This window comes from Balaenoptera borealis (assembly GCF_965194805.1).
Source record: "Balaenoptera borealis genome assembly, chromosome: 11".
In the NCBI taxonomy this organism is placed as follows: Eukaryota; Metazoa; Chordata; class Mammalia; order Artiodactyla; family Balaenopteridae; genus Balaenoptera; species Balaenoptera borealis.
The window spans coordinates 13,450,675-13,464,522 of record NC_138868.1 but is presented as its reverse complement, the minus strand read 5'-3'; the positions used below and the strand labels follow the sequence as shown (position 1 = coordinate 13,464,522).

Here is a 13,848-nt window from a genome sequence, read left to right as displayed (position 1 = left end):
CTTCAGACCCTCAGAAGCTGCTGGCTAGCCTATGGTTGCCTGCCTGTCGGTCAGTTGCCCAACCCAGGTCCAATCAGCATGGCCAACAGGGAGACAGGGTGGACATGGTAACATAAAGTAACTCAGGGCTGGCTGCTTAGCCAGGGACTGTAGACAGGGCCGTTCCTCATAGGAGACTGTGGATGTGATATGCACCGTGATTGATGCCCAGGACACAGAGATAAGCTAGAGAGCTTGAATGCAAGGTAGACAGTGGTAACTGCGATAAAAGAAATGTGGATAAAGAGCTTTGCAAGTTCAGAGGAGAAGGAAGCTGCTTTCTAGCTAGGGGAGTAGGGGAAAGCTCCATGGAAGAAAGGACCTCCAGAGCATCTAGTTCAACTCTTTAGATTATTACAATAAACTCTCAATGGTCTCCCCACCTGCAGCCCCTCTCCAATTCAATCTATTTTGCGCACATTACTGATTAATTTATCCACAACCAAGTCAGTCAGGGCTCATCCCTGGACTTGAAGGCAGGGGTCAGTCTTACCCAAACCTCATGACTAGGAACTTCAGGGAGTTCCTACAATGAACTTATACCACCGTCTGGCCACAAGCATTGATTAAAGGCTGGGGGTATGACAAAGGTCAGGCCAGTCACAGACAATGAGATCTACCAGGAAACAGGCATTCCTCTTCTCCACTGAATTTGACGTGGAAGCACGTGGTCTTCGAATCCACTGGCAGTTATCTTACAGGAACAAGGGGAGAGACTTCTGAGAACAGAACACTCACTGAGGAAGTAGAGCTGGGAGATAGAGATAGATAAATAGAAAGAGAGAGAGTGAGAAAGAGACAGAGACAGAGACAGACAGAGAGAGGAACTGGGTCTTGGACACATCATTTTGGGAACATAAGGAGAGTAGAGGGCAATAGTGAAAAATGCAATTCACTGGGAGCGCTGGAGCAGGGATGTTAAGATTGGAAAGAGATCACTGAGGTCTTGAATGGGGAATATGAGGCTTTTTTTTTTTTCTATAGGCAATAGGAAGCTACTGTGATATGAGTGGGGTTGTGGATAAATTAATCAGCAGTGTGTGCAAAATAGATTGAAATGGAGAGGAGCTGCAGGTGGGGAGACCATTGAGAGTTTATTGTAATAATTTAAAGAGTTGAACTAGAGCAGGTGCAGTGGGGCTGGAAAGAGGAGAAAGGTGCAGAAAAATAGGAACACAGATTCCAGTGTTCAGAGTGAGATCTTGTCACTTTCTAAAGGCTGCATGAGCGAAGGAGGGCGCCTACACACAAGCCAAGGCTGGAAGAGCGCCATTCCTAAACTTTTTGGATGGCTCCTCCAGGGCAGTAGTTTATCACCATAAAAGATGGATGTAAAAGATTAGACAACAGATTAGATGATTAGATTAGGGTCTTCTTAGGTATGACTTTTTTCACAATGCAAATGGATCATGATAAAATTTTACAACATTGAAAAATACCTTGTGGAGTTGGGTCACCAGCATACTTCAGGAGATATTTATAGACAGTGCTAGCAAAATATTTTTGAAAGGGGTGGCATAAAACATACAAATCAGTTTGTTGAGATTTGAAATTTTTCTCTAACTAGCTGTGTGACCCTGGTAAATCACCCTGTCCGAGCTGCAGTTTACTTAACTGTAAAAAAAAAAAAAAAAAAAAAAAAAGAAGGATGAAGCTGCTTCCTGGGGTGGTAGTCCTACCTCACCATCTCATAGGAAAACTCCTTGCCAGTTCCTAACAAATAAAAGGTAAAATAAATAAAAATATTAAAAATAACAAATAAAAGGTAAATATGTTTCAATGCTCCCTCCTTTTCTTTTGTTCTAGGTATGCTTTGCGTTTACAGGCTGCCCTTCCACAGGTACTATTTGTGTTGTCACAGCTTGTTTGATAGGTTTCCTATAGCTTTTATGGTTAAATCAGTAGATTCTAGTACCATCTGCATTACAGAATTGGGATGGCCTTTCTTTGCCCTGTATTCTATAACAGTGGACTAAATAAAATACAGTATTTTATTATGATGATTTGCTTAAGGAGCTAAAAACTATCTCTGATTTATAATAGTGGAGGAAGCGTGGCGCTCCATGGCAAGGGGCTATGGGTGTGGCAAGCACTGTGATTGACACCTCTAGAGCAGGGGGGTAATATGGATGGCTACAATGCAAGGGAAAGTGATTAGGGCCATAGCAGAAGCATAGCCGAAGTCCCGTGGCCAGGGGAGAGCCACTATTATGGATCCAGCGTCATTGGTCTGTCAGCAGCTCCCCATTTCCCCTCCACCACTATTTATTGAATGCTTACTGTGTGCTAAGTGTTTGTATTATTTCGTTCAATTCTTGAAATAACCCTATGAGGTAGATAAAGCATTATTATTGTTCTAAATGAGCATAATCTGTCAAATGGACTGATGAGGAGACTGAAGCTTAGGTCACTTGTCCAAGGTCACAAAGACAAGTAGTAAGTGACAGAGCAAGGACTTGAACCTGAGCTTTAAGGATTCTAGAGCCCAGGGGTTTAACTATTGCCCCAGATTGCTTGTGCTGAGATTCCCTGGGAAGATCTCTCTTATCTTTTCTTTTATAGGCACATGATTTATATCACCCATCTGGAATGGGATGGAGTGAAAGGGGATTTGGGAACTGTTGTCGCTTCAAGATTACTCAGCTCTTTGATTTCTCCCCTGGGAGCCACACTGACTGTCAGCTAGAAGGTGCTGGAAAAAACTTAGATTGCTCCAGTTTGTTCACTTGTATGCAATTTATTATTTCTAAAGATAAGGCCTAAAGACACCTTACTGCATTATAGTTTTTCCAATGAATGAAAGCAGAGGGCATCTGTTTAGTATTTGAGACATGCACCTGGCTCACTTTGGTTAAAAGAGAAAAATAAATATGAAAACATAGTAATCCAAAGAATGACTCCCTCTGTGGCTGGCTTGCCCTCTACTTTGAGTATGGGCCTCAAAGGCGATAATTTAAATTTGGGGCTGCCAGAAAAGGATGCCATTGTTCTTGATTAATTGGGAAGACTAAAGATCTCCCTAGGAGAGAGCTTGGATTCCCTCCTAGGGTCTAACCCTTCTAGATCTGGATCTGAAGCTTAGAAAAAGTGCTGAGAATCTATCAGAGGGTGAGATAGAAGGAGAGGTCATCTCCTTCAATACCTTCCTTTAACTGTGGAAGAAGGGAATTCCCTGGCAGTCCAGTGGTTAGGACTCTGTGCTCTCACTGATGAGGGCCCGGGTTTGATCCCTGGTCAGGGAACTAAGATCCCACAAGCTGCGCGGCGTGGCCCAAAATAAATAAATAAATAAAAATAAAAAACTGTGAAAGACATTGATGCCCAATGTGCTGGATACCTGCCAAATGCCCCTCCAGCCCTTCTCTTCACCCTTTTCCACTCTGTGCTATATCCTGGGAGGCTACCCTGGATGTACTGTATCACTGGGCCCCCTTATTCTCTGGCCTCTAGTTTGATTAGACCAAAGGGAAGCACACACAGGAGATGGGACGGCAGGAGGAGATCAAGGTAAGGGTATTGTTTCCTTAACTCCCTCCCCTGCTAGGGCACTCTGGATGGGCTGCATCCCTCCTCTGATGGCCACAGCATCCTAACAGGTGGCCTCTCAATACAGCTGCCCTCTCTGGTCCTAGTGACCGCTTCTCCTTTGCTCCTTCACGGCCTAGCGGTAGTAAGGGCTCCTTGAGGTCACTAGCCCTGAGATACCCACTATCCATTTGTGCACATGTCTTTGTAAGTAGCCCTGTTATGATGCTCTAATAAAATTACCCAGTTTGGATGTGCCATCTGTTGCCTGCTGGGACCCTGACTGATATACCCAGAGAGGTTTAATGACTTGCCCAAGGTCTCAGGAGGATTTGATTACATACCGGTATGTGCTAACGAGAAGAGATAAAACACTGGCATTTTTTATAGTATATGAAGCACATTCATAACCATAAGCTTGGGTGCAGGAAAGGCATTAAGCTTCCCACTGAGAGACTAGGAAATTGAATCTTAGAGAAGAGGAGGGATTTGCCGCAGCTGGTGAACATCAGAGATCCTCAAACCCAATGCATGGGCTCTGCCGGTCACGCCATGCCCGCCCACAGGTCAGGGCTGAACCTCTAATTCTTCACTAGCACAACTCTATATAATTTGAGCATCAGGAAAGCAAACATACTCAGAGCCCCTTCTTCCAGGCCCGGAGCTAGAGATGTTACATACACAGTCCAACAGCTTGTGGGGCCAGTGGTATCATCCCTATTTTACAGATGGGGAAAGTGAGGCTCAGAAGGCTGAATATCTTATTCAAAGTCATGCTGCTGGGAAGTAGCTGGAATCTGAACCCAGGCCTGTCTGCCGGCTCTTTTCACTACCCCGAGCTGCCTCTTTGTGCAGAGATGTGGATTCCTGAAGGTTCTGCAGGCTGCAGGCCTAGCACACTCATTGTATTTTTCTCTCATCAAACCAGTCCCAGCTTGGCCTTCATACTAACTCTGGGACCTTGGCTTGGCTTTCCTGTTGGGCAGCCAAAGAGTCTTTTGTGGATAAACCATGACAGAAAATGGAGTGGAGCTGATTAAGACCAAGAGATAACAAGGCCAGGCCAGGCCAGCCCTTTGTCTGAGACAGCCTGGGAAAAATGCAGCCGTGGTCAGGACGGCCTCTATTGTTACTTGTGAGGGGGTAGGGGTGCCAGAGGGTGTTCTTCAGCTTTGACGAGCATCCCAATCTGCAGTGCTGAAGGGTGCTTGTGAGGGGGTAGGGGTGCCAGAGGGTGTTCTATTGTTACTTGTGAGGGGGTAGGGGTGCCAGAGGGTGTTCTTCAGCTTTGACGAGCATCCCAATCTGCAGTGCTGAAGGGTGCATCTAATCTACCAATTTAGTAGTAAAAAAATTTCCTTGGACCCACTAGCTTTCATAACATAAAAGCAGAGTCAGAGGCTGTTGCTGGCTCAGTATTTGGTCACCTACTCTCTGTGTGGCCTTAAGGGCTCGCTTCTCCAGTTTGGACCTCAGTTTCCTTATCTGAAATATAGAGGAGATGGGTGAATCCAGGGCTCTGCCACTGTCTTCCCAATTTGTCCTTTATGAGTTGGGAGTCTGGGGAAGTATGTGAAGCCTTCCAAGACCTCCCCATTCACGCCCCATCCCTTAGCAGGACATCAGGGTTGTACTGTTAATGGATTTGCATCAGTCAATCCACATTTTCCCTATTTACTCACATCCATAAACAGCTGCCCCAAACCAGGCAATGGCCTGTGGTGTGGAGGGGGCAGAATCAGACTCAGGACTTTGCACGGTATTTTCACCAGCTACCAAACCTTGAGTGGTGCTTGGTACAGTCTTGGGAAGTAGTGTAGGTGAAGAACTGGTCCAACTTCCCCTTACTTTTACAACAGTGAAAAGCAGACCCTGGGATGCTAAGTGACTTTCCCAGGACATCCACTGCCCTGGTATTAGAATGGGGTCCCCCCCCCCCATGCACTGTACTGTTATCACCAAGGAAAACCATTACTGGGCTTGATGCGAGTCTCCATTTGAAGTTACTGCTTTGAGGATTAAACAGAAATGATAAACATCCAGCTTAGGGGGACAAACATAGAAAATGTAGATAAGCAAAAAGAGAAAAATGAAATGGGGGTGATTTGATGCCCTGCCGTTTTGGCTTAAGCAGAGCAGGGACTTTGTGAGATGTACTGGAGCCTGGCTTAAAACCCAGCAGAGATTGAACTTCTTGTTCTTGTTGGCAGGTTTAAGGGCTGGTGGTCACTCTGTTTTCTGTTTTGGGAGGGCCTTTGGCCAGAGTTTCTGAATACTCAACTCAAGCCAAGCAATGAAGCAATCACCAGTAGACAGAGAAAGGGAAACTCTTTCTCCTGGCTGAGTGAGGAGGTAGCTCCTTGGTGGTACAGCCCAGGGGATGGGGTCATCCCCAAGACAAGTGGGTAAATCTATAGAGACGTTTGCTGTGTGGGAAGATTTGCCTCCCTCTAATGCCCACTTTTAGGGGGTGGTTCTCTTTTCACATATCCTAAGAAATAGCTGCTTCCAGATGCATTTTGGCTCTGAAGACTATGTTTCCTATGACCAAATAAAACAACTCTGTTCCAGGCTTGAGACTTAGAATTTCAGAGTGCCTGAGCCCAGAAGGACCTCACAGCCCATCTGGTCCCAACCAACTTATTTAACACATGGGGAAACTGAGGTTCAGAGATAGAAGCTGGCTCACTGCATGTCATATGGTAAATTATTGGCAGTGCCAGGCCTAAGGCATAGGTCTTCTGGTTCCATTCTGTGTGCTAGACATCAGTTTCAGACACATGGGAAATGTGTTCTCACCCACCATGGGATAGTGAAAGGGAGTCAGTGCTTTTAAATAAGTAATTAGTAGCCTTAATTCCATAAACATGATAACAATGAGCTGAAATTTATCCAGAGCTTGTTATATGCTAGCAGTTTTATAGTCATTATCTTATTTAATGTCCACAGTAACCTATAAAGGAGTTGTTATTATTCCAAGTTTTTCAGATGAGAAAACTGAGGCTTCAGGCGTGACAGCATTTGCCCAAATTCACACAACCAGCAAATAGCTCAGAGAGGATTAGAACTTAAGTCTGATGTCTCCAACTCCTTAGATTAACATAAAATGATCCTGTAAAGTTTGGTCTGAAATGAGACACAACTTTAAAGCATCTTTTTTCTTCATACCTGAATGTTTTAGTAAACCCATATGGGACTGAGCTCAATGGTTTAAAGCAGTAGTTCTCAAGCTCTAGTGGGCATCAGAGAGAACCTCTGAAAACCCAGACTGCTGGCCTCTCTCCCAGAGTTCCTAATCCAGTAAATCTGGGTGTGACCTGTGGCTCAGCATTTCTAGCAAGTTTCCAGGTGACACTGATGATGATGATCTGGGGACCACGTATAGAGAGTCACTGACTTAAAGGAATCATTAAAAGGTTTTGTGTTAGCTGAATTTTCTTGCACTAAGTCTCATTTTCCAAGTAAATACTCAGGAGCAAAGCTGCTACACCTCAGTAAAACATTCTTGTCAGGAGATACAAGAAATGATATTATCACTTGATTTCCTAACTACCCTCTTAAAAGGGTTGCTGAGAGGTCTTCAGTTGGGATGAATTGTCGGGAAGGTTAAAGATTTAGATTAGGGACTTCCCTGGTGGCGCAGTGGGTAAGAATCCGCCTGCCAGTGCAGGGGACACAGGATTGAGCCCTGGTCCGGGAAGATCCCACATGCCACGGAGCAACTAAGCCCGTGCGCCACAACTCCTGAGCCTGCGCTCTAGAGCCCGCGAGCCACAACTACTGAAACCTGTGCCACAACTATTGAAGCTTGCGCGCCTAGAGCCCGTGCTCCGCAACGAGAAGCCACCGCAATGGGAAGCCCGCGCACCGCAATGAAAAGTAGTCCCTGCTCGCCTCAACTAGAGAAAGCCTGCATGCAGCAACGAAGACCCAACGCAGCCAAATATTAAATAAATAAATAAATAAATTTATTTATTTATTAAAAAAAAAGATTTAGGTTAGAAAGCACAGGCTGCAGCAGCAAAAACAAATAACCCCAGGCATTTCTTCTGTCCATGAGGCAGTCTTCTTAAGACTGAGGGTCCTGAGGGAGAGAGTGTGAGTGGCTGAGCTTAGGTCACATGTTTATTCCTGAGCCAATCACTGTGGACAGAGAAATGTGATGCTCTGATTGGCCAGACCTGAGTCACATGCCTACTCCTAAAGCAGGAAGTGAAATGGACTCGTGGAAATGAATTCCACCCAGGTGCAGAACCTGAAGAGGGGTTGGGAGTGGTCCCCCTGGAGGAAGCCTGGGGATGAGGACACAAGAAAGAAGGGTAAATGGATGCCAGGTGCCACACATGCCCACATTTCTAGTTGCCAAGCAACCTTTTACCTTTTAGTTCTGGTTACTCTTCTTTCCCACAAAGTTCTCCTAGCACAAGGGCTGACTCTTCCGTAGATGGAAGGGTGCCAAACCCTGGAAGCCTTGAGTGAAGTGGAAAGAGATCTAGGCTAGAGATTTGGGTTTTAGTCCTCTTCTGCCACGAACTTCCTTCCCTCTGTTGAGTCTCTTTTCCTGTCAGCTGTAAAATTAGGAGACTGGATAGGATCCCTATGGGTGCTTGCAACTCTAATAGGCTGTGGTTCTGGGCAGTGTCTTAGGCAGTGGGGCCCTCCCAGTGCCTTTCAGTATCTCAGAAATGAAGGCAGCTTTCTCTAAACATGGGCAGTCCATGCCATGAAATGACACAGCTTGCTAGAAAGAGCCTCAGTCTTGGCATCAGACGGACTGACTTCTCAATTACCTGTGTGACCTAGGCAAATTAGATTAACCTCTCTGAACCTCCTAATATAAGGTGGTGTTAATGATAATCCCCACCTGGTCTCAAAGGTTGTTGAGAGAATAAGACAGTGGATGTGAAAGTGCTTTGTAAGCCCTCAAGCATTGTGTAGTTGGAGGGCCTACCCACCCAGGGCTCCTGCCTCCCAGGCCAGTGTGATTCAGGGACTCTGCTCTGAGAAAAAGTTAGTGCCCACATTCAGTGAGCATGAGCCCTCCCACAAGGCACACGTCTGCTGCTTACAGAGCATTTGTCCTAAACCTTGTTATTCTGAGCATGAGTGCCATATCAGGTGGTAAACTGAGGCAACTGGGAGGGTGGAGTGGGGGTAGGAGGGAGAGGCCACTGATGATTCCAAATCTTGCAGGGAGAGTCTGTCCTGGAGTTTCAGTGTGGGGACCAGGACCCAGTGGCTCACAGGGAGTAGGAAGCCCGGCTCCGCCCTTCTCTTCTGACCTTCCTGTCCCTCTGAGCGGGCCTTTGGACAGAAGCCTCCCTCTCACGTGTCTAGTGGGGAGGGGTTAGGCATTTCCACTCTGTATCTCACAGTCATCTCAAATTCATATGTTCAGAATCGGTTTCTTAATCTTGGTCTTCACCTCCAAAATCTGTTTTCTCCTAATTCTGTAAATGTCACATGCAGCCATTGAGCCTCCCATGCAAGATACCTATGGGTCAGGATCCTTGACATCGCTCTTTCTCTTTTACCCCCCTCCCCAAATCCATCATCAAATCTCGTCTATTCCCCCTTTAAAGTATACTTCATTTACACTGATTTTCCCCACATTCTCACCACTAACACTCCTGAGACACTCATTCCAGTGAAGGGGGTCATATATCAGGCCAGAGTAAGCTTGCCAAAATGCAAATCTGATGGCATTACTATCTCTCTTACAAGTCTTCAAAGACTACCTGTTGCATTTGGAATGAAAGCCAAGCTCCCCAGTGGATTCTATCGAGTCCTGCAGGAACAGGCCTGTGCCCACCTCTCCAGCCCCAGCCCCCTCTCGCTGAACTCTCCCCCTTGTTCTCTGGCCTTTGTCCAGTTCATGTACAGGCCAGGTTCCCGCACATGCCAATATCCCAATGTCCTTTCCCAGGCTGTTCCTCTGCCTGGTCTGCCATTTCTCCTTTCTTCACACATAGCTGCTTCTGTTCATCTTTCAGGTCTCAGCCAAAGGGTCACATTTTCAGAGAGGCCTCTTCTAATGACCCTATCCTAGTCCCTTTACCCCTCCTCATTTCCCACCAGTTATTCTCTCTTGGCATTATGTTTCCTCTGTAGCACTTACTGCAATTCATATTTATCACTGTGTTCATTTAGTTGCTTATTGCCTAGCTCCACTACACTGTAAGCTCATGAGGGCAGGGAAAATGCCTTCCTATTGTATGTCTAGCACCTATTTGCTCAATAAATATTTCTAGAATGAAAGGACAAATGCAAAAATTAGAGGCCTTGCCCCTGTGTCTTCTTCAGAAGATTTTCTTCAGATGAGCTACACTGTGAACCAGTAATTCTAGGTACCCTGTGAGAGCCAGGAATAAAAAGAAATGCTGGCAGTGTCTGGCTGTACTCAAGTTGTTGGAGTGGCCTACCCTGTCCCCTGATCTTGACCATGCCCTTCCCCTCCTGCATGTCCACCTTTGCAAGTACCTGGACCCTCAAGCTCTCCTAAAATGGCTTTCAGGAAAGGATCTGATAAACCCAGGTATACTGGCAAATGAGAACAGACACTATATATTTCACAACAAACAATAAACTAGAACACCTAAGATGACAAGGATTTTTGTGACACTTCCTGCAGGACTGACTAAATAATTTGGGGGCTCCAGTACAAAATGAATAGGTGGGCTGCTTCTTAAAAAATTATTAAGAATTTCAAGATGGTGACAGCAGAACATTAAACCAAGTGCAGGGCTCCTTCTAAGTGTGGGTTGAACACCCACCAAGTTGGCCTTGCTTGCTGCCTTCAGAGGCAGTCCAGGAGATTAGTTTGGATTCTCTGAGCTGGCCCTGATCTTTCCGGATACTGTGGCTTCTAAGAAACCCTTTTTCCATCAGCTCAAGAATGATACTGAGTCCAGACAGGACTCTCTCTCTCAGCAGGCAGGATACACCAGGTATACAAGAGGCTGCTGCCACTTCTCTACCCCAAATTTCCCCCAGACTCTATGGTTTCAACTAAGCCAGTTGACTCAGAGCAGAGCCAAGTTTATTTGCTCTTATCTAGTAGTTTAAGGAAGCAGGAAAGTTGTTTTTGTAAAACTCCCTAGAAGGTAAACATGATGACATCCTTTTATTCTGTTTACACGAACACACTGGTATAGAGGGAATTTCGGTTGCCACCACATGCCACTGTTTACCTGTCCTTCACACACCTGGAGTGAGCAAGTGAGACAGCTCCTGCAGGGGCCCAACCTTCAGGAATTTGGCTTTATTTTAGTGGAGGGGAGAGGTAGGGAGGGGAAGAGTGAGGGTAGGCCCAGGGTTGTGCCTGTGAATGAAAATGGGAGGGACACTGGCTTACATTTCCTGAAAGCCACCAAGAGAAACTGAACTACATTCATCAATTTATTCAATCAATATATATTTTAAATAAATATAGTTGTGGATTTAAGGAATTTTAGTTTTGAAAAGGTAACACATTCTTATGGTTCAAAACTCAAAAGTTACAAAAACTTCCCTGCTCCCAAGTAATCCAGTTCCCCTCCCTGTAGATTGTCCTTATAACTACTGAATAGTTTTTTGATAACTGGTAGAAATATTGTTTGTATAAACAAGCAAATACAAATACATTCCCTCTCTTTTTTTTTTTTTTCCACCATTAACAGCATACTTTAACACTGTCCTGTACTTTGCTTTTTCACTTAAGAGTAGATCCAGGAAAAGATGAAAACTCTAATTCGAAAAGATACATGTACCCCAATGTTCATGGCAGCATTATTTGCAATAGCCAAGACGTGGAAGCAACCTAAATGTCCATCGAGAGATGAATGGATAAAGAAGATGTGGTATATATTTACAATTGAGTATTACTCAGCCATAAAGAGGAATGAAACAATGCCATTTGCAGCAACATGGACGGACCTAGAGATTATCATACTAAGTGAAGTAAATCAGACAGAGAAAGACAAATATCATATGATGTTGCGTATATGTGGAATCTACAAAAAAAAGATACAAATGAACTTATTTACAAAACAGAAATAGACTCACAGACATAGAAAACAACTTATGGTTACCAAAGGGTAAAGGAGGGGGAAGGATAAATTAGAAGTTTGGGATTAACAGATACACACTACTATATATAAAATAGATAAACAACAAGGACCTACTGTATTGCACGGGGAATGATACTCAATATCCTGTAATAACCTATAATGGAAAAGAATCTGAAAAAGAATATATGTATGTATGTCTGAATCACTTTGCTGTACACCTGAAACTATCACAACATTGTAAATCAAGCTATAATTTTAAAAAAAAGATTAGATTCAGGAAATCTTTCTATATTAGTTCACAAAGAGCGTCATTGTTCTTTCATAGGTATGCGTGACATCCTTATTGTATGACGAAGTAGACATTTATGTTCTTCCAGTCTTTTGTTATTCTAAACAGTGGTGTAATGAATTATTTTGATGATTGAGGTGCCGAGATTCTCTTGGTTCCTTTAAGGAAAATAGATTCACCCTCCTGATCTCATTTTTCAGTCACTGTGAGTTGAGGGCATGTGCATTTGTAAGTTTGTTGGATACTAATATTCGGCCCTCTGTGGACTTCCACAAATATTTATCGAGTGCCCACTTCAAGCTAACACTGTTGCAAAACACGGGGGATACTGCAGTGCCATGACAGATCCTGCTCTTCTGGGGACACAGTCTGGTTGGGGGCGGGGTAAGAGACCAGCGATCAACTAGAATCCAAGTGAATGAACAAGAGAATTTCAGATAGTGATCAATGCTGTGGAAAAAAAAAAGAGTCAAACCTAGGTGGTGTGATGGAACATGTGCAGGGTACCACTAAAATGGGGACCAGGCATGATCTCTCTTGGATACCTGAGTTGAGCTTGGGGAGATGGTTCCAGAAGAGGTAAAAATAAACCCAGCACTGAATTTGTGTGATTTGTGAAGCTCTTTCAGACTTTCCCCATCAATTGGTTCCCTAAATAGCAGGAATTACTTTCTTGAGGTGGGGAGGTTGGAGACATCTTCTTTTCTCTCTCTCTCTCTCTAATTCTGTTTTTGTAAAAGAGAAAATAATCTTCAACCATCCACTACAAGGAGGGTTGCCCCTCACACTGAAGAGGACAGACCATGGGGCAGTGGCCTTGGGACAATTCCAGGGAGGCCTCAGCTCAGTAATTCAAGCCACCTGAGCTCAAGGTTTTCATCTCATCTAAGTGGCCCGCAGGCTGCAGAAGCGCCCATGGTGATGGCAGCTCGGCTGCGAGGATTCCAGGGCAACCCTCTGTTCTTCAGGCTTTCCTCCCTCAACTGTCTCATTCGGATGCTCTCAGAGCCATAAAGCCCTAGTGTTGGAAACATGGACAGGAGCCCTGGGCATGGAAGTTGGCATATCCCTTCCATTCAGGGATAATATCGAAAACTTTGAGCCATCTGTCCAGCACCAGCAGAGACCAATCAGGCAAAAGCCAGTTGCTTTGCCAAATGGGTGTGTCTCTCCCACTCCCTGCCTCTACATTTCCTTTCCTCCGGTGGCAAAATAGGCAGTTCCTTGCTGTTTCTGCCTTTTAAAATCCTTCCATCCTTCAAGTCCCAGTTCAAGTGCCCCTCTTCCATGAGACCCCTGCCTCCTGACAGCTTAGTTGAAAGCTTTGAGGTCGGGGCAGGCATCGTCTTTATTCCGTACAAGGTCCTCTGGGGCAGAAGCCTTGACAGCCTACCCACTTCTGTCTCCCCCAGAGCCTGGCGCAATAGAACCTTGTCCCTCGTAGAACCCTAACACACGTGTGCTGTCCGAGGAGTGAAAGGGCTGCCCCTGGTTTGTGAGGTGACACCATGTCCATAAGTGTGTGAGCTGGCGATACTTAGAGGACAGCGATTAGCATGTTGTTACTTGAAGTTGTTCTAGCGGGTCTATTTTCCATCCATGTCAGCACTCTCTCGTTTTCTATTTTGAGTCCAATTTCACCAGGATGATTAAACAAAGGGGAAATCATCAAAAACCACAGCAGAGCCTGAAGGGGCAAAGGAAAAGGCAGAAATAAGCCTGTGGAGTTGAGGGGAGGGTGATAAAAATACAGTCAGCGAGTGAGAGGCCTAGGGACTGGGTAGCCTGGACACAAGCTGAAGCAAGCTGCGAATGCAAAACAGGACCATATTGCAGAGTCTTTGGGGGAAGAGCTTTATAAGAAGCGGGGCTGAAGTCCAGAAAACTTCACGCTGGGAACGGGTCAACTGTCCTGACTTGTAAGAGAGGAAAGCCAAAATTGCTCCA

At 45.1% G+C, this 13,848-nt stretch overlaps 1 long non-coding RNA gene across 4 annotated transcripts in view; it reads left to right on the top strand.

Annotated features, from left to right (window-relative positions):
• Positions 1-13,848, top strand: part of LOC309605460 — a 78,441-nt gene that overhangs the window by 45,749 nt on the left and 18,844 nt on the right. For 3 of the 4 annotated variants that reach the window (XR_014231362.1, XR_014231363.1, XR_014231364.1), the window contains exon 3: positions 1,846-1,879. The exons of the other annotated variant lie outside the window; for it this stretch is intronic. This is a non-coding gene — a long non-coding RNA (uncharacterized lncRNA). The remainder of the gene's footprint in view (positions 1-1,845; positions 1,880-13,848) is intronic. 4 annotated transcript variants of the gene reach the window in all.